The sequence below is a fragment of the Megascapheus bottae genome, chromosome 30, assembly GCF_031878675.1.
Source record: "Megascapheus bottae isolate mThoBot1 chromosome 30, mThoBot2.hap1, whole genome shotgun sequence".
NCBI lineage: Eukaryota > Metazoa > Chordata > Mammalia > Rodentia > Geomyidae > Megascapheus > Megascapheus bottae.
The window spans coordinates 4,794,504-4,815,230 of NC_143538.1; the positions used below are offsets into that span (position 1 = coordinate 4,794,504).

Below are 20,727 nucleotides of genomic sequence, written 5' to 3' on the forward strand. Positions count from 1 at the left end.
TCCGCTGTTTGCCTTGTTCTTCTGTATCTGTTGATCCGTGAAGTTAAGGAAGTGGAATGCCTAGTCACGCTCCTCCTGCGTGATCGGAAGTCTGCCTGCTGCCATAGTAGGGTCTGCCCAAAGTGTGCTATATGATTGGCTTGTTTACAAGAGGAAGCAAAACTGATTGGTTAAGAGAGCCTTAGAAGGCGAGGTTAAGAGGAAGTGGGAAGAGAAGTGAAAAGAAAAACGAAAGGAGAAAGGAGAGAGAGACAGGAGGAGAGAGAAACTGCGAGCTCGCTGAATAAAACGTGGCTTGAGAACAAGTCCTAATTGTTGTGATTTTCCTTGCCGGCCGAGGGGATCGCGGCAAATCACCAACGACCCAGCGGCTGCACAAACAGGAACTTCTGAACCCTAGTCAGCCATTGTTCGCACAGGTGTCCATAAGCTCCAGGAACTACCCTACTTTGTGTCAAAATTAGACTGCACGTATAGCATTGTATAGCATTTGTTTCCCAAACCATAAAACTACTCTCTGACAGTTGAATGGGACCCGCCGTCGTGAGAACTTCCCGTTGGTTTCCACCAGCCTGGGAAGCTCCCTAATCCCCATCTTATCTCATCCGACCACCTGATGGGTGTAAACCTGTGATATATGCCTTTAAAAAGACTGTGTAAACCCTGACTGTCAGCTTCTCCCCCCTCCCCCCCGCCCCCGCACCTCACAGCATCACTGCTTTGAGGTGTGAGTGGACAAGTTCCTTGCTGGCTCCCTTAATCTATGGCCAGCTGGCCACAGTTCCTTAGTTAGCAAAAGCATGAGTTAAACTTTAAGATGGCAGCACTATGGTTCTGACCTGAGGCCCTTCATTTCTCTTCCTTCTCATCCTGAGCATCATTATCCACGCCGCCCACAAAGATGCTACCTACAATAAAAAGGCTACAGGAGGTTCCCAAATGCCTCCAAAATGAACTCGATACAAACTATGGACTGGACTATGGTTGGCTCCCTTACCTTCTCCCCTTTGTGGGCGGGTCCCTTGGTTACAGTGGGTTTTGTATTCACATTCAGATCTTGTGTAATCAATAAGCTCCTTCAGTGTCTTAGAAAGCAGGATCAGGGAAAGCTGTTCAGCTAATGGTGGTCTGGCAACAATATGCTGTGCTATGAGATGGCAGGCTGGGAACTCTGTGAGGTTGACCCCGGCCCTTACCAGGATGTGCAGGTGTACATAAGGGTTTCCTTTGCTGACGTTGGCCATCCCCCTTATTTCAAATCTCTGTTTGGGTCTGCCAACCCTACAGGTAAATTGCCTGAAGTGCTAGAGTGGTAGTCAATGACAGGTAAGATCTCCAGAGGGGGACAACCTAAGACAGGCACACTTCTCAAGTAAGGCAAATACCTGCTTAATAAAACAAAAGGGAGGAGATGTGGGGCACGTCACATCAAAGGTAAAAGGCCTACCTCATGGCCCAGTGCTCACTTCCTGGTTTTGGAGATCCAACCTGCCTGTCTCCTGGTTGGGAGGTTTGGCTGTGGTTTGTGATGTAAAATAAGGCTACCTCGAACCCATGGATTGGCCTCGCTGCCCTCTCTGACCGCACCTACCTCCCCCTGTCCTGCCTACTTTTATGTTAATAGATTCCTGCTTCTTACTTTAGCCCCTGGTATCTTCTCATTAAAAGAGTCTGCTGTGACATTCTCCCTGGCATGTCTGTGTCTTCCCTCTGGAGAAGGGAGGGCTGGGTGAAGGTGGCCAGCCGGCCCTATCCTTTCTGGTCTCGTCTTAGTCGGGGAGTGTTCTCTTTGCCCTTCCTGCTGGTCAGGAGGCAAAGAGTGCTAAAAACCCCGACAGCATTCACTTTCTGTGTTGACTTTGTAGGCAAGCAATATTACAATTATAGCTCATAAAAATAAATCCAAACTGATCAATCCTGCCCATCTTTGATCAAGTCCCAAAATAGTCTTAAGCAAAGATCACCCAAAGTTAGAATATTAACATTTGTCTAACAATAATTATTTTTGCCATACAGAGGTGGCTTCTGGGGTCTGCAACGCAGTATTCAAAGCATTCTCTGTAGGAACCGCAGTGGAAAGGGCAATAATCAGGGCAGTAATGGCAGCTACGGAGGTGGCAATAGCCACTACCACAGCCAGGAAAATACCGAAGTCTTTTTACTGATGAGCGGGAAAGCATTCTCTTCCGCCTGTACAGGCACTGGTATATACTGAGGGGCTCTTACTACAACAGCCAGAGAAAACAGGGAAGCAAGCATTCCAACATCAACTAAGAGAACAACATTATTGAAACCAATAGAAAAAACAAACACTATCACACAAGCCATAGGGAATAGCAGGGCAATGGAAGAATTAGAAGAGTCTTCCAATCCCCCACTTTTGTTTTAAACTACTGTCCTATCTCACCTTCCAAAAATGACTCTGGTCCCTTCATTTTAAGGGGGTTATGGGCGAAGATCCATTTTCTGTAACTTCTTCAAGCTGACTCAGGGACCCTAAAAGGCTTTAGCCTGTTTTCAACTAGTTTGCACCGGAGCACAGGCTTTCTAAATCACTACCACTTAATTCAAGTATTTTTCCAAGAGTCTCTGCACTTCTTTTCACCTGTTCTTAAACTGTTTACTCTCGTATAAGTTGCCACATAGTTTAGACACATTCATACTCGCACAAAATATCCCGTTCGCACACACATTCGCGGTCGTTCCGGTCTGAACCCACTTGGTTCTATTCTAAAATTCCTCGCCCTTACACTGCTCTGGCCAGAGACTCCCATGAGGTTCCTCCCTACCATGCCCGAAGTGATGTGCGCTTCGGAGGTGATCTGGGAACAATTGTTGGGAGCCAGAGTGGAATCAAACTGTACCTAGACTTGCATCAGACGATGGCTTTATTGTCTTATTGCTTTCTGGCCCTATTCTATGTAAATGACCTGAGAATTACCATATGAATGTAACACCTGGAGGTTCCCTGGGTCAGGAGGAGGGAAGAAAGGGGAGTGGAAAATAAACGCGGCAGTCTCGGCAGTCTTTGCCTGGACTGCGGACATCCCGGACCCGGTGTGTCTGTCTCTCTTCTTTTTCTTCACCTATTTCAGGAACCCCAATCTGCGAACCCTGGTTTGCTGCCGGTTGGCCCCGGCAAACAATCATTGAAATCTTTTACTGTTAAAACACCTAGCTGCTTCTGCTGTGTTTGCCTGACACAAATGCAGCTTCTTTGCCTTTTTTTCCTTAGCTTTGGGAGGAGTTTTTCTTTCTTTTCCTCAATTTTATGTCTTTTGCCTTTTTTTATGGATTTTTCTTTTTTACTGCCTTTTTTTATGGGTTTTTCTTTGTATTTTCCTTTCAGGTTCTTTGACTTTTGTAGATAGTTGCTTTGTTTACCACCTTTTTTCTTTTTCTTTCTCCCTGTCCCCCCCCCCCCCCAAGCAATTTCAGCCTGCATTTTCCCTTCAGGTTTCCCTGGCCTTTCAGTCCCTCCTTTTTCTTTTTCTTTGCATTATTTTCTTTTCAGGTTTCTCTGGTTTTTCAGTCTTTGAGTTTTTCTTCTTTGTCTTTTGCAGGTAGTTGCTTCCCTTTCTCTTGTTTATCACCTTTTTTCTTTTTCTCTTTCTCTTTGTCCCTCTCTTTCTTGTCTTCCTGTCTTTTTCTTTTTTCCTGTGAGCAACTTCAGCCTGCATTTTTCCTTCAGGTTTCTCTGGCCCTTCAGTCCCTTCTCCATATATCTCTCCCTTGGCTCAACTCTCCGTTGTGCCCCTTTTGTGCCCCATGTTGGGCGCCAGTATGTCGGGGTCCTTCGTCCCCAGTCCCTCTCGACTAGTAGGAAGGATGGGGAAAAACACGCCCCGACCAGGACGAGCTGTGAGAGGAGAGGGCCCACTGTCCTCCTGCACTCAGCCTTCCTTTCCCAGAGCACGAAGAGACGCCACGCAGCTTCATCAAGGCAGGAAAATCTCTCTCCAAAAATCCCTCTCCTCCTTATATTGGGTACGGGAGCCTATCAGCACAACAGGTAGGCAGGATAAAGAGGTTCACTTGTTTACCCCTAGTACAGGTCTCAGCAGAAAGTTATTAGACATGGCGTTACTTGGCCCCCAACACAGGACAAAGACGGACTACTCCCTGACCCCTCAGTAAGTTTTCCAGGGAAGAGGAGACAAAGCAGATGTCTGCTTGAGAAGGAGGGTGAAACCCACACCACACCAGCCCAATCCTCTGCACACCAGTGCTTCTTCTCTGTATCACTGGATCTTTACCAAGGCTTGGATGCCTCTGACCTGCCTGCAGTTTCACTGCACCCTTTTTCTGTAGGAGCATACTTCTTCATGGGGTTGGAAAGAGGGCAAGCTGCAAACACAACCTGCAGTTCAAGGGCCATCCCACACCCACAATGTCAGATACACACCCACTCATGTGGCCATACTAACACTGGGCTCTGCAACTGACTGGCTCTCAGGCTCAGGAGTTGGATGGGGTGAATCCTAGAGAACTGGAAGCAAGGTATCTGGCTCAGAGACCACAACATTAAACTCCTATGTGTGGATTTCCCCCACAAAACACACAGAGAAGTGCCACCCAGCAAGGATTCCTCTGAGGGAGAAAGGCTTGACAGATACACGTCTGGCACTAGAACGTGGGTACTGTCTCCCTGGCCTGAGCCTCTGGTCATCCAAATCAAACCCAGAGCTTGACAAGGCAAACCATCCTAGAGGGCAGTCCCTGCCTGCCCCCTTTGCAAACGCAACCGAGATGACAGATGGGGTGCCCACGAGAGGGGAGCTGAACTCAACCACTCAGTGTTTCCTCGTGGGTCTGATGGCAACCAGAAATGCATCAATCACACCAGGGACCACCAAAATGCCAATGGGAATGACAAAAGTGTCATCAGATTGTACTGGCTATCTCAGGAGTCAGTGTCATGGCCCTAATCTGATCACACACCCCTGTGCTTTCCAGCCTGACCCTCTTGGCCCTGTCTTATCCTAATCAAACACCATCGCAAAGCACACATCTCCCACAAAGTTTCCACCATGCCTTTTCCAGGTACAAAAGGATCCCATATTCTGTTAGCCCAGTCCCAGAACCAAATGATTCCTGTTCTAAGAATGGCTCTTCCCTGAGCCTTGCTTGTAGACCTTATCCTGCAACAGCAAGTCAGTGTCCTGCCTGCCCACCTGCCCATTCTGACACCAAGTATTTCTGCATCTGGCACCAGTTCAAAGGCCCCTATCATTAAGGCCAACCCATCAAGTTCTCCAAGGGGTGTGCACACATGGCGAAACAGAAGGACACATCATCATCCCTCACCAGCAGGGCATCTCCTCACAGCTGCTACCCTGCTGGTTGTGGAGGCGGGTGCAAGGATGAGTGGGAAAAGGAAGGCCTGCCTCATTCGTGCACTTGTCAGGCAAGGTTGGTAAACCTCACTCACTGATAAGAATAAGAATTACGTTTTCACCCATTTTGTTTAGCTTTTTTTGGGACATGACTTTGGAGGCATCATAGATGCAAATACACTTTGTGCCTCTTCATGAGATATGCCAGTTAGCAGGTGGGTCTGGCACCCTCTAGGGAAGCCATGTACAGGACAATGGAGGGACCCGGCTCCCTGGCCCACGGCCCCCACGACCGGATGGAACAGCAATGATTGGGAGGATGTTTAGGATGGATGGGCACCCACTGGGGATGGGCATACTTACTTAATTTCCTCAGCGACCAGGAAGTGAGAATGCCACCAGCCAGTTCATTCATGTGGCCTGGGCACTGGACACCTCTCCAAGTGGAACAGAAAAAGGTGGACCACTTCCTGACCCATTGTCAGCTGGCGATCCAGGGCCTCAAAGCCTAGGAGAGAAGACAAAGCAAATGGCAACTTGAGGACAACAAGCCACACCCTGCATGCCACATTTATTTCTCCTGTACATCTCTGGTACCTCCTTTCTACCCCCTCTCTTCTCCCCATAGCTACCCAAGCAAAGCCAACGTTACTCCTTGGGATACTTTCGATGAGCAACCTTCCAAGGCTGCTGCCTCAGCCATGAGCAAGTAGCTGACTGAGTGGGCGCAAGTGAGTTGGGCCTCACTCTCACTCACCTAAGGTCAAGCCAGGTGCTCAACCTCAGTCACTGATGAGAGAGACAGACGGTAGTGAGTTCTCACTCATTTTGTTCAGCTTTTCCAAAGAATGTTATGATTGTTGTTTGGAGCGGGAGGGAATCATCGACCCAAGCACAGCCAGTAAGGCCACAGGGAAGTGGAGAGCCCAGGACGTAGGGGACCTGCCTGGCAGCAGATAACGCCTAGGCATCCGCTGGGGCCTCGCAACTCCTTCTCACCGGGCGGGATGCATTCAGACATCACCCACTGGCCAGCGAGCGGCGCTACCAGTAACCAAAAACAAGATCAGCCCCTGCCTTGGGGGGATCATCACCCTTACCTGGCACAGGGCTGCAGCTGCAGGTCTGCAGGCTTCCCGCTCTGCTCCTCCGCATAGGGCGCACCACCTCCTGCCCCGCTCCCTGCGAGGCTTCCACGGCGCCCCGCGCTGACAAGTGGAGACAGAGGAGAACAGGGTCTTCCCCGCGCCCGTCCCCTGCACGGGCATCCTGGGACTCCCCAACGTATTCCCTGTCACTCCCCGCATCCTCGGAGCTTCTGTGACTGCGGGGTCGGGCGCGCCGGCACTGGCCTGAATCCCAGGCACACGTGCGTGAGCGCGAGGTGGTCGGCAGCAGACGGCCGGGCAGGAGCCAGCGTCTCCCCATCTCAGCCACGGACCTGGCTTCACCCCGCGTGTGCTCACACACCTGCACATCCGCCTCAGGAAATCATTTATTACCACACGAGAACTCCTTCACCGCGTTGCCGTGCAGTCTTCCCCAAGCTCAGCCGCCGTTGCGCGGTTCTGCGCCGCGCTCCGGAACTGCGTCATCACGCCGCGCGCCGCCCCGCCTCCGTCGCGAGTCCCCGGAAGTTAGACGTCTCCCTGTGTACGGCGGCCTGCAGGGGCCTAAACTGCTGCAGGGGCCTAAACCGCGCCAATGGCCAGAACTAGCCTAGAGTTTGCTCTCTTTTTGCTTGGGTTTACAAGGATGGCGGCCCACTGACGTATTGTACGTTTTTGTTTTGTGTTTGCCGGCCTGATATGCTTGTAATACTAACTATTCAGAAGGCTGAGAACTGAGGATCACAGCTGAAAGCCAGGCCAGGCAGGAAAGTCTGTGAGACTCTTCTATCCAATAAACCACACACACACACAGAGAAATGGAACTAGAGGGCTAGGGTTGCTAGCCTGTGAGAAAACAAACAAACAAGCAAAAAAACTCAGGAATGGTGCCTAGAGTCTGAGTTCAATGCCCAGAACTAGCACACACACCAAAAACTCATGAAGATCTCCTTGGCTATGAATACAAAATCCTACTAAACATTCAACCATCTTGTTTTGAACTGTCAGATATGTTTGTACAATGCAGAATGGGGAGAACCGCGGGCCGGGGCCCCCGCAGGGCGCCGGCTCATCGCGAGGCCCGCGGCCGGCTCGGCAGGCCCGGGCCTGGGCTCCCCCCGCCCCCCGCCCCCAGGATGCCCAGGCGGCGGAGCCGGGCACCTGCGGAGCTGCAGCTCCTGGCCGCCGTGGTGGCGGTGCGCAAGGAGGAGGCCGAGCCAAGGGAGGCGCCTTCCCGGGCCTTGGGAGCTGGGCTCCTCCTGCGTGTGTGAGATCTTCAGCATTTGTTTTTCTAAAGCAAGGTAGAAACTTAAGATAGACTAAAAGAAAAAAAAAAAGGACCCCACCCCACCCCAGACGGACCCACCGAGGGGCTCAGCCCCTGGATCAGGGAGGTGGGGGCTCCTCCTTGGTGAGGTGGCTCACGCCTGTCATCCCAGCAGCTCGGGGCGGGGGCTGAGATCCGAGGATGGAGGTTCAAAGCCAGCCTGGACACAGAAGGACCCCAGGCTCTGATCTCCAGTTAACCTCTAGAAAAGGGAATCGGCGCTTGGCTGCAGGGTAGGGCGGTAGCCTTGGGCTGAGGAGCGCAGGGACAGCGCCCAGGCCCGGAGTTCAAGCCCCAGGACTGACCCCCCCCCCCCAAAAAAAAAAGCCCTGGATGCTGGCGAGGCACGCCTGTCAATCTTAGCCACTGGGAAGGCTGAGATCTGACAATCAGGGTTTGGAGCCAGGCTGGAGAAGAAAGTCTGGCAAGCGCCCTGCCACTTGAGCCACAGCACCGGCTTCTCCATGTATGTGATTGGGAGGAATTGAACCTGGGTCTTTGTGTGTGCGAAGCAAGCATTCTACCACCAGAGCAAACCACTGGCCCTGCGGGACTCTTGTCTCCAACTAACCATCAAAAAGCTAGACGTGGAGCTCAGCGCTAGCCCTGAGCCAGAAAAACTCAGGGACAGAGCTCAGCCCCAGGACTGGCACAAAAGGAGGAGGAGGAGGAAGAGGAGAAAGGTCTGAGGATTTTACTGAAAGCAGCAGATGTCGTGCTATTCTTATTTATTTGTATTTTTTTTTGATAGCTGTCCAGGGCTTGAAGTCGGTGTCCTTGAGCTTTTTTGTTTAAGGCTCGCACTCAACCCCTTGAGCCACAGCTCCACTGCTGGCTCTTTTGGTGGTTCATTTGAGATAGAAGTCTCCTGGGTTTTTTTCTTTCTCAGGCTGGTTTTGAGTCCTCAGATCTCAGCCTCCTGAGTCTCTAGGATTACAGGCCTGAGCCACTAGTGCCCTGTTAAATAGCATGCTTTGAAAAGGAAAATGAGCATTGCTTCCAGAGGGACTAATTGTTAGTCATAATCTCACAAGACCGATATTAAAAGCTCTGTGGGGAGGGACCTGGCTGCCCTATCATGGGTTTTGAGAAGCAAACACACTTGATAATTCCGATTCTAGTGTGCAGGTGAAATATTTTGAGTGTTCTGGATAGTGAGTCAAGAATGCTTTTTGAGATAAAAGGGCACGACTATTGAGTGAGAATATAAAGCCGTGAGCATATTTTTAAAGAACTTAACTTGACATTTCCGGCTTCATATGAAGCCTAAATAATATTATGTAGGACTTTCCAAGGATGTGGCCATTTCTGTCTACAGGTACAAACACATCTGGTGCATAGCTAAGTGTGTGCCATGTTCTTCAGTCTGTCAATTTGATGGACCTTAGGACTGGGTAAGGTGTTTCCTGTGATGCATAAATAAGGTAGGGCTAGGTACTCATAATCCTAGCTACTCAGGAAGCTGATGTCAAATCTGATCAAGGTTCTAAGCCAGCCAGGACAGGAAAGTCCATGAGATTCTAACCACCGAAAAGCTGAAAGTAGAGCTGTCTGTGGCTCAAGTAATAGAGCACCAGCTTTGAGCAAAAACATGAAGGGATAGCACCCAGACCCAAGTTCAAACCCCACAAATCACACACACACACACATACGCACACACACGGCTTTGTCTTTATGACTGTAATCCTAACTAGTTGGAAGGCAAAGTCAGATCAAGAATTTAGAGCCAGCTGGGGAAAACTTATTAAGGGTTTTATCTCAATGACAGAGTAAGATAAAGTGGTGGTCACGCACTTGGCTAGCAAGTACAAAGCCTTGCAATTGATTCCCCGGTTCTGGAAATAAATAAGTAAATAAATATAACAGAAAAAAAAACCAATATATGTGCCCTTGATAGAGTGATGTGTTCTACCTCTGTGGTACTTTCTCAAATCCCATCTACCCAGTGTAATCCTGAGCAAAACATAACAGGCCCCACAAATCTGAACTAAAGAACAGCTTAACTTAATTTCCTACTAGTTCTCTAATGGGTCATGATATCTGAGAAAGATACATATCACTAAAGGAAAGACATTAGGAGAAAAGGAAGGAAATCTAAATGTAAGCTTTTGGTAGTAAACATAAATAAACCAATTATTATTTTATTAGCTTTAAGTTCGTTGTGCAAGAGGTTTCAATTCAACATAATCGGTTTATTGGCACAATTCATCTCGATCTGTATCATCCCTTCAATAGTTCTTCTCATTCTCACAAGTTATCTAGTTCCATTTTCACATATGTGCATTGAATGATTATTATTTTTTGTCAGTCCTTGGGCTGGGTGCTGTTCCTGAGCTTTTGTGTATTAGGCTCCACTTCCAGTTTTCTATGGTTAGTTGGAGGGAAGAGTTTCCTGCCCCAACTGGTGTCAAACCGAAATCCTCAAATCTCAGCCACCTGAGTAGCTGGGATGACAGACACGATTGGCTGGCACATTGACTACTGTAACTGTTTTGGCCCAGCCTTTCTTTCTCCGTTGGTGGAGATGCCCTTGCCAACAAGTGTTCTGTCAAGAACATCTTCCCTTCACTATGTTATAGAATATTTTTAAATAATAAAATGTTATTATTTGACTCATCAGGGAGTGTCTGGGGTGTGTGTGACGCACGTAGGACAAAAAGGAATCTCTAGTGGGACTTTTAGAAAGGCCTTGAGAAAGTACTTAGGCAAGCACTCTACCACCAGGCCAAACTCCGGGCCCTACCTTGAGAAAGTGCTTATCTTGTGCAAGTAAGCATAAGGTCTCCCTTCTTGGCTGTATGTCTGTCTTGGTCTGATAAGACCAAGTTTTTCCTTGCATCAATAACTTTCACCATGCTGGCTTCCTTTCCTTTTCCTCCCTCTCCTCTTCTCCCCCTCTCCTACCCTCCCTCCTTTCTCTTTCTTTCTTTTTCCTCCCTATTTAGCAGGCTGGCTTCCTGCTTTCTATGTTGGGACTTAGGTGTGAACAGTTACATCTGGTATTTGTTGTTTTTTTTTTTTGCCAGTCCTGGGCTTGAGCTCAGAGTCTGAGCACTGTCCTTGGACTTTCTCAAGGCTAGAGCTCTACCACTTGAGCCTCAGCACCACTTCCAGCTTTTTCTATATATGTGGTACCAAGGAATCGAACCCGGGTCTTCGTGCAGACTAGGCAAGCACTTTAACCACTAGGCCAAACTCCTGGCCCTGGTATTTGTTTTTTTAATGGTGCCTTTTGAAGGCAGAAATTACTGGTTTTGATGAAGTCTGATTTTTTTCTATGGGATATGCGTTATCATTTCTGCCTACTGAATCTTAGTCTCTTCTCAGCTTATACCAGCGTCTCTTGTATTTTCTTCTTGGCATTTTATAACTTTAGCTTTACTTTTAGGCCTGTTGGTAACAGTTATCATGACTTTAGGTCATGTTCAATTTTTGTGTATAATTATGCCGGAGGTGTAATTCAAGATTCACTATTTCCTTTGTTGAAGAGATTTCGTAAAAATCACTCAGTACCCTCAGGAAATGCCTGTTCAAGATTAGCCACGTTCCTCTACTTTCCAGCTGAGGCCCGACTTCTATCATTCTTCAGGTCTACAGAGAAAGAACAGAGATTCACAGAACTAAGAGCACTGGAGACTCTTATTTGTTTGTACATACTCAGGTCTCCTCCCTCCACTCCTAGGTGCCAGAAGTAAAAAAAACCAAATCCAGAAACTTTTCCCTCACCAGAAACCTGAATTGCTAACTGGGAGTTGTTGTTTATAAGGGCTGAATGATAAGACAAAGAAGTATTTGTGCAAATATCAGAGACAAGATGGTTAAAAAAAAAAAGCTGGCAATTACACTGAACAGTTTATTGGCCTGTAGCATCCAAGACCTTCTGTTTAGTTATAAACACATACAAAAATCTTTGAAAATATGGATTTCTAAGCATAAAAATAACGTCTTGTGTTCCCTCATGTAGTGTTATGTCTTTTACTCTTTAGCCTTGCTTTGTATGTATGACCTTGTGTTTGTGAAAAGTACATGCCAGCTAGTTTGTAACTTTTCCAGCTAGTTTGGATTCATTTAATGTTTCCTCAAGATTTGCTTCAAGCTCTACCTTGGGCAAGAATATGGCAAAATGTTCTGTAGTGTCCTTCCAAATGAGCCCCTGGGGACAATTTTATACCATCTGTCCCATGGTTTGCTGATGTTAACTTTGACTATTTAATTAAGCTGATATCTGCTAGGCTTCTCTGGAACAAAAATAACTTTCTGATTAATTTTAAAGGAAATTTCTGAAGGTGATTCATTGAGTCTGTGACAATCCTGTCCCTCAGATGACTTCCATCTTTTATGATGGATAAGTCTTGCTTGAATCTAATGTTGCCATCTCTCCCAACTCAGTTATTGTGTTCTTGTTTTCTGAGATGGTTATTCCTATGTTACTCGGCCAGGCCTCCAATTCCAGGACTTAAAACTGTCCTCCTGCCTCAGCCCCTTGAGTAGCAGTTTCATACTGACTGTTTCATTTTCAAGTACTCGCTGCTCATATATATATATATATATATATATATATATATATACACACACACACACACACACACACACACACACACACACACACACACACTGCTGTTTTCTTATGTTCCCTATGCCAAGGTACTGTGGTTTTACTTTGGATACAATGTCTACCCCTAAGGGAGGAGAACCCTTTAGATGAGGGAATCTTGGGGCACATGTTCTTCTGCTGCCCCATTGGGGATGTGTGAGGATAATAAGAGATAAGATTATAAAGATAAGTAGATTAGAGATAAGGATTGTGTGAGAATAGTAAGAGATAATAAGAGATATAATTGAGGCTCACACCTACCATCCTAGCTATACTGGAAGTTGAAATCTGATGATTTATCAAAATCCTGGTTTTAAGTCAGCTCAGGCAGGAAAATCAGAGAGATTCAACTCAGTTAAATGGAAGTGGAGGTATGGCTCAGGTGATAGAGCACCACCTTTGAGTGGAAAAAGCTAAAGAAGAATGGAAGACCCTGAGTTCAAGCCCCAGTACCTGAACACACACACACACACACACACACACACACACACACACACACACACACACACACGGCAGGATGTAAAATGGAGAGACTAATGTAAAATTCCACTCCAAAGAATAGTATTATCACAATTACTTCCTGAGTCAAAGGAAACCATTTTATGAAGTTTTTGCCTTTTGATATGTCTATGTTGGATGCAAAAGTGGGGAAAATCTTTGTTATTTTTTAGTAGTTTCTCATCTTTTGTTATTCTTTTTTTTTTTTTTTGCCAGTCCTGGGCTTGGCTCAGGGCCTGAGCACTGTCCTTAGACTTTCTCAAGGCTAGAGCTCTACCACTTGAGCCTCAGTACCACTTCTGGCTTTTTTGTATGTATGTGGTACCAAGGAATCGAACCCGGGTCTTCATGCATGCTAGGCAAGCACTTTAACCACTAGGCCAAACTCCTGGCCCTCTTTTGTTATTCTTAGTGGTGGTTTTGGATGGAAGATTATGTAGCAGAGGAGGAGGGGGGACAGCCAAACCTGGAGCTATATAATGCCTACGATTTCTATATAAGATGTATCTATCTATCTATTTATGGTCCAAAATCACATGGTCTTGTCCCGTGAAAGTAGCAGCAGAGAAGACTCCAAAACCATTAAGCCTAGGAGTGAGCTTGTATGTATGTATGTATGCGATGCTGAAGTTAGATTACAGGCACTAAAACTTGCTCACCTTGTTTTCTTGGCACTGTACCAATCGAGCCACACCTCCAAGATGACTTTTTTCTTTATTGGTTACTTATTTTATAATTTTAGTATATTTTGTTTTATTTTCTTGAACTTAGAGCCTGGGTGCTGTCCCTGAGCTTTTTCTCACAAGGCTGGCGCTCTACCACTTGAGCCACAACTTTACCTTTGGCTCTTCGGTGGCTCATTGGAGATAAGTCACATAAATTTTTCTGCCTGGGCAGGCTTCAAACTATGATCCTCAGATTTCAGCTTCGGAGTACGTAGGATTCACAGGCCTGAGCCACCTGTGCTCAGCTTTGCTGGTTATTTTGGAGACAGCCTTTCTATCTGGGTAGGCTTCTCACTTCCATCCTCTGGATTTCAGGCTCCTGAGTAGCTAGGATTACAGGTGTGAATGTCTGGGTTAGGATAAAAAAAAAACAAACCAATAACATAAATGCTCATACCCGTTAATATCACATGTATCACATGGCCCCTGGTAGATACATGGTATGTAGCCCTAATAGGTTAATGACATTCATTATTCTTTTCAGTATTAGTCTTCATGTGATGTTTCTGAGTATGTCTCAGGAACTTTTCATGTAAGCTACATACCGTAGCCTGTAATCTACTTTGTTGTCACTCTTCTTATTCTTTCACAGGTACCTCCTATTTAACAGACATTGTGTGGTGGGCTGGCACGATTGCAAGTAAGTAACTGATACAGTTGAATCTGATACCTGCCCATGGCCTGTCTTACTGTGGTGCCCACCTCCCCCACCATCTGAATCCTCTCACGGGATCCTGTTGGTTATAGTATCCATACTCTTTAAAAAAGCTGTGCTCGGCCGGGAGTTTGGCCTAGTGGTTAAAGTGCTTGCCTAGCATGCATGAAGACCCTGGTTCGATTCCTTGGTACCACATACATAGAAAAAAGCCGGAAATGGTACTGAGGCTCAAGTGGTAGAGCTCTAGCCTTGAGAAAGTCCAAGGACAGTGCTCAGGCCCTGAGCTCAAGCCCAGGACTGGCAAAAAAAAAAAAAAAAAGCTGTGCTCATGTTGTCTTTGAACTTTGTGATGGTTTCTCCCTATTCACTAGCATACCAGGCCCATGAGTGCAGAGGATGAAGACAGAAGGAACACATTCCACAGCTAGGCTACTGGCATTGAACTTCCTGCCTTAGCCACCCATGTACTAGAATTACAGGTATGTACTATCATGCCCAGCCATTGTTTTACTTCTAAAAGAAGTCTCAGCTGTGCTTTCATTATTTTTTTTTTCAAGTCTTAGGGCTTGAACTCAGGCCTGGGCACCGTTCCTGAACTCTTTTGCTCAAGGCTTATGCTCTACCACTTTGAGCCACAGCACCACTTCCAGTTTCTGTTGGTTAAGCAGAGATAAGAATCTCAGGAACTTTCCTACCTGAGCTGGCTTTTAACCATGATCTTCATATCTTAGCCTCTTGAGTATTCCTTTCCTGAAATCCTGGGCTCCACCATTCTGACACTGCATTTTTGGGAAGGCAATTTATTCACACACACACACACACACACACACTCTCTCTCTCTCTCTCTCTCTCTCTCTCTCTCTCTCTCTCTCTCTCTCTCTCTCTCATTCCCCCTCTCCCCCTCTTCTGCTTTTTCTCCTCTCCCTCTCTCTCTCCCTCCCTCTCTCTCTTTTACCCCTGCCCCAAATCCTGGCCTAACTCAGTTGGTGCTGTCCCTAAGCTTTTTGCTCAAGGCTAGCTCTCTACAACTTGAGTGAAAACTCCATTTTCAACTTTTTGGTGGTCAATTGGAAATAAGAGTTTCATCCACTTTCCTGCTCCAGCTGGCCTTGAACCAAAATCTTTAGATCTCACTTCCTGAGCAGCTAGATTTACAGGCGTGAACCACTGGCACCCGGATTTATTTCAGTTTTCTGAGGCTGGCCTGTATCTACACTTATTCCCCATTCAGGAGGGTATAGCCTGGGGCCCAAAGCCCATACTGGAGGCCACTATGAGAGGTGGTCCCAGGATGCACATAATTAACACAACTGAACATTGAGACATGGTGAAGATGGAAAACTGTGTTATGTCAAGAGACGAAATTTCAACAAATGGTGTTGAGAGATCAGCTTGACTTTTGGTGGTGATCTTTGTGAAGCTGGAAGTATCTCACCTGAGAAATAGGTTGGTACAGTGGTCAGCCTTGGGGTGGTAACGCTGGCCAGACCCTCGTGACAGCACTACTAAAGGTGCTCTCTTTGGACTGAAGATTTGGCTTGGATGATTGTCAACCTGGATGGATGATTGACAGCCTTCTGATGTTTACAGAGCTGGGCTGGGCTGTTTCTTAATGATGAGGCTACTACCGTGAGTGACATTCTTGCTTAACCTGCCCTCCTAGGGCCAATTCAGAGTTCATGCCCCCAAAGAAATGTACTCATATAAATATTATTTAATGTATTTTACTATAGTTTTTTTTTTAATGCATGGGATATACCTGGACTACTGAATTTGTTGTTTGTGTGGGTGAACTATATGGTTTGTGAGTTATAAAAAACCTGTGTTTAAAAAAAAAACTTGAGAGAAGAGAGATAATCAGATTTAACTAACTGGAATAGACATCTTTACCAAGGACAGTAAAAATGGCTAAGGAGCACAAAAGCTTTGATCAGCAAGACTTTATGGTAAGACCACAAAAAAATGTATTGCTTGTATGGGCTCAGGACACAGCTTATTTACAATCAATCTGTTTAAACAGGCTATCTTGCAAACTACTTACTGTACTCCACATGTGAATGAGCACCTTCCATGCTGACAAGCTTAGCTAAATGCTGATGGCTCAGATACCGCAAAGGAGAAAGAGCCAGTTCCGAAGAGAGCTTTTGACCCAGAAGAGGGCACCTCTCCATCCTAGGGCCTGGACAGCCATACAGCTGCCAATGGGAGATGTGTGGCCCCGGGTAGAGGGGCATCCTGGGTTCAGACAAGGAAATGCCCTCTATGTCACTGTGACTAAATCAAGACCTCCCTGGGCCCAGGAGAAGCAGGAACCACCACCGTGGGGCAGGCCCAGGCTTGTTGGTCAGCCAATGGCGGGAGCTCCCCTTGCCCAGGCCGGTAGCTGGGCCTCCAGGCGGTCTGGAGTGGCTGTGGGGTTCTGGACATTTGACCGGGCACTCACAGCCAGCTCGGGACCTCCATGGCCCTAAGGCTCGGGAGCCGGCAACGGGATTTGCCCCACGTTCACCCGGCTGCAGGGCTCCAAGGCCGGGCAAAGGCCGCAAGGGCGGGATGCCACCGGAAGCGGCCCTGGCCCGCAGACTTCCGGCTGCTCCGGCCTAGACTTCCGGCTGCTCCGGCCTAGACTTCCGGCTGCTCCGGCCTAGACTTCCGGCTGCCCCCGTTCTCCCCGCGTCTCCCTGGCTGGTTCTCTGCAGCAGACTCTCCGTTAAGGAAACCGCTCTCCCCCCTCCCCCAATTTCTCCCGGACTGAGAGGAGACCGGCCAGAGCCGGCACCCCAAAAAGGCTGGAGCGGTGGTGTTTGGTTGAAGCTTGAGAAGCCGGGCGCCCGTGGCTCGCGCCTAGCTACTCAGGAGGCTGAGATTTGAGGATGGCCGTTAGAAGCCAGCCGGGGCAGGTAAGTCCTCGAGACTCTTTCATCGCCCGTTAACCACAGAAGACGCCCGAAGTGGTGCTTGTGGTACAAGTGGCAGAGTGCCAGCCTTGAGCAAAAGAACCTCAGGGAGAGAGCACCCCAGGCCCAGAGTTCAAAGCCCGGGACCGGTACAGCAGGGAAGCTAACAGGGGGATAGAGTATGAGAGGAGTGGGGCAGGTGAGAGGTTAAGGGGATGGCCAGGAGCTGGAATGATTTGGGTCGGTTCTGCCTGGAACCAGCCAGACCAGTGAGAGTCTCCTGGTACAGTCCCCTTCCTCTTGGATGGTGCTTGGTTGGGGTTAGGGCCTACAAAACTGCGCATGTACATTTCAGTCTCCTCTTGCAGGCCGTGCTTCTTAGGCATCAGCATCCAGCTTTCATGTGTGTTTGAAGCACCAGAAGGAATTCAAGCCCCACATAGTTGCTTGTCTTGTTGGTGGAGAAGGCTGGCGTCCTGACCTTGAGGCAACCCTTGAAGACAAGCAGAGCTAAGCAGTACTTCCTGCCAGGTCTGTTCCAAGGCATGGGAGGGTGGTGTGGGAGAAGCACAGCCCACCTCACCCTGTTTGCTATTTGTGCTCTTCCCTGAAGTGGCTTTCCGTGAGGCCACTCCCCAAGCCGGGCCTCCTGAGCCAGCTCCCAGTCTGCTGCACTTTCAGTCTTGTCTGGCCCAGGGCATGGGTGTGGGGTGGCTGAGGGATTGTGTAGAGAACTGGGGCCTACTTCTCTATTCTTAGTAACTTTTGCTCTGAATGCACTGATTTTGTTGAGTTAGGCCTCAGAACAGGCCACCAGTGCCAGCTCTGAGCATTCTCCGAGTCTTTTATGCTCTCCAAATCATACACATGCTCTGAGACTGTACTAACCTTTCAGCTATGTGTTTAGTCTTGGCCAGCCCAGGGCATGGGGTGGGGTGACATGGCTGAGAAAATGTGTGGAGAACTAGAGCCTACTCTTCTCTCATTAACTGGGCCAGCTCCTAGTCTAGACCTGTTCCAAGTCTACAACTTCCCAGAGTGTGGACCAGTCACAAGTCTGTGCCTACCCCAAAGCCAGGTCAGCTCCAAGGCTGGACCTATTCTAAATTTTGGCCAGTGCTGAGACTGAGTCAGCTTGGAGTTTGAGCCTATTCCCAGTCTGTTCAGAACCTGCAGCTATGCAGTGTCATGTCTGTAGCAGGGCCTTGAGAAATTGTGTATGACATTCATTCTCCATTATTGAGGCCTTTTCCACCTTTTGCTAGGAATATCAAGATATTTTGTCTAGATTTTGGACCATGCAAATGGTATCCACAGCGGGCTCCCCCCCCCCAACCCCAAGGCTAGACAGCACTTTTATGCTGAGCCATGTCCCCTGCTGGTCTCATTAAGCCATCACCGCTCAGGACTGGTCCAAGATCTGTCCCATTAGAAGCTGGGTCTGTGTGGGGGGTAGCAGAAGACAGTATCCAAAAGTGGGATCTAGAGGTCTATAAGACTTTATCTTTTTGGGGCCAGGAGTTTGGCCTAGTGGTTAAAGTGCTTGCCTAGCATGCGTGAAGACCCGGGTTCGATTCCACGGTACCACATACATAGATAAAAGCCAGAAGTGGTGCTGAGGCTCAAGTGGTAGAGCTCTAGCCTTGAGAAAGTCCAAGGACAGTGCTCAGGCCCTGAGCTCAAGCCCAGGACTGGCAAAAAAAAAAATGACTTTATCTTTTTTTATTTTTTACCAACCATATTCCAGATTCCATTCAGTAAAGACTGCAGGGTGCTGAGCCTTTGTTCTACAGAGACTGCCTTTGACTTAAGGCATTGTGATGAGAAAATACAGAGAGTTCAGAAGTTTGGGATCTTGCATGTAGGATCTGGGTGTAAGGCCCAATGTAGGCTAGGATGAGTAGATCCCAGCGGAAGTTATTTGGAGAACCTAGAACCTAGCCCAGGTCTTGAGGGGATGTGTGGAAAATTGTGTGTGTCTTTTTTTTTTTTTTTTTTTTTTGCCAGTCGTGGGCTTGAGCTCAGGGCCTGAGCACTGTCCTTGGACTTTCTCAAGGCTAGAGCTCTACCACTTGAGCCTCAGCACCATTTCTGGCTTTTTTCTATGTATGTGGTATCGAGGAATCGAACCTGGGTCTTTATGCATGCTAGGCAAGCACTCTACCACTAGCCAAACTCCTGCCCCCCCCTTTTTTTTGCCAGTCCTGGGGCTTGAACTCAGGGCCTATTGTTCTTGTGCTTTCTCAAGGCTAGCATTCTACCCCTTGGCCTTTTGTGTGTATGTGATACCAAGGAATTGAATCCAGGGCTTCATGCATCCTAGGTGAGCATTCTACCACTAGGCCCTGATCCTGGCCTGGAACATTGTTTTTGCTAGCACCAGATGCTCATGCTTTAATCCTAGCTACTCAGAAGGCCAAGATCTAAGGATCACTGTTCAAACTTAGCCCATGTAGAAAAGTCCTTGATACTCTTTTTCCCCCCGAAAGGGTGAGATTTTTGTTTATTTAAGGAAAGATCAAACACAACCTAGGGGAAAGGAAATTTTCCTACCTAGCACCCAGACAGTATCCACCCCAAGGCATCTGACGAAACCAAACTGGGTAAAAAGACCCCAGCGGTGGTTTTATTTTAGAAAATGGCTGAAAATTGAAAGCAAGACAGAAGAAGAAAAATGTGGGAAGGGATGGCTATCCTGGGGGTGTGTGGGGGGCAGGGGGAGATGGCGACGCAGAAGGACCAAGCCGCAGCCTGCTTCACATGCATGTCCTTGATACACTGATTTTTTATTAAAAATTAGAATAGTAAATAAGCATTTTACAACAATGAGGACAAAAAGAAAAAGAAAGATTTCCTAAGGGAGGGAAGAAGGAAATTCTAATTCTACATCTTCCTCTAGGTTGCCTTCAGGAAGACATTCTAGGTCAGTGTCCTCAAAAGGATCTACCTCCTCATTAAAAGCAGGATTTCCTTCCTGAACTGAGGGAGAAGCAGATTCTACTTTCTCCATTGGAGACTGGTTTTCCTTCAGCAGGACAGATTTGTCCAGATACTCTGTGAGAACAAAGATTCATTTTCCTCAACGGAATCTAACTTTTAGACTTCACTTACTGTTTCTCTTGAACATAGACTGAACATTTTCCATTAGCCCTATGGGTGCTACTTTATCCTGTACAACAAGAGGAGTTCTGATTTGACTCGTTTGGAGCTGATCTAAACCAACTGTGAAAGCAAGGGGAAGACATTCTGAATCATCTTCTTGCTTCCTCCAGGGTACCTGGGGGTTCACCTGCGTCACATGTAAGGTTCAGAATATATGGATATCCACAGGACTTGAAACCTATTTGGGTATTTCTACAAATGGCACAAACCCTTCTATGTTTCTGGCGTCCAGTGATGGCTTAAGATCTCCACCCGTCACCATTGCTGCTATCACTGATGGATTCTTTGTCCCATGTTCAGAAGAAGCTGCTGTGTGGTGGCCCAAACCTGAGAATGGAAAGAAGTACACAAATCTGAGAGTGGACTTTAGAAGTTCAGGTATGATTCAAACTTCCATGAGGATCTAATGGTGGAAGCCATG

At 47.5% G+C, this 20,727-nt stretch overlaps 1 non-coding gene across 1 annotated transcript; it reads right to left on the reverse strand.

The window, feature by feature from the left end:
* Window positions 1-6,113: 6,113 nt before the first annotated feature.
* LOC150044176 (small nucleolar RNA SNORD116) lies at window positions 6,114-6,212 on the reverse strand. The gene has a single exon (XR_016533328.1). It is a non-coding gene; the product is annotated as a small nucleolar RNA SNORD116 (small nucleolar RNA).
* Between the last annotated feature and the right edge of the window lie 14,515 nt (window positions 6,213-20,727).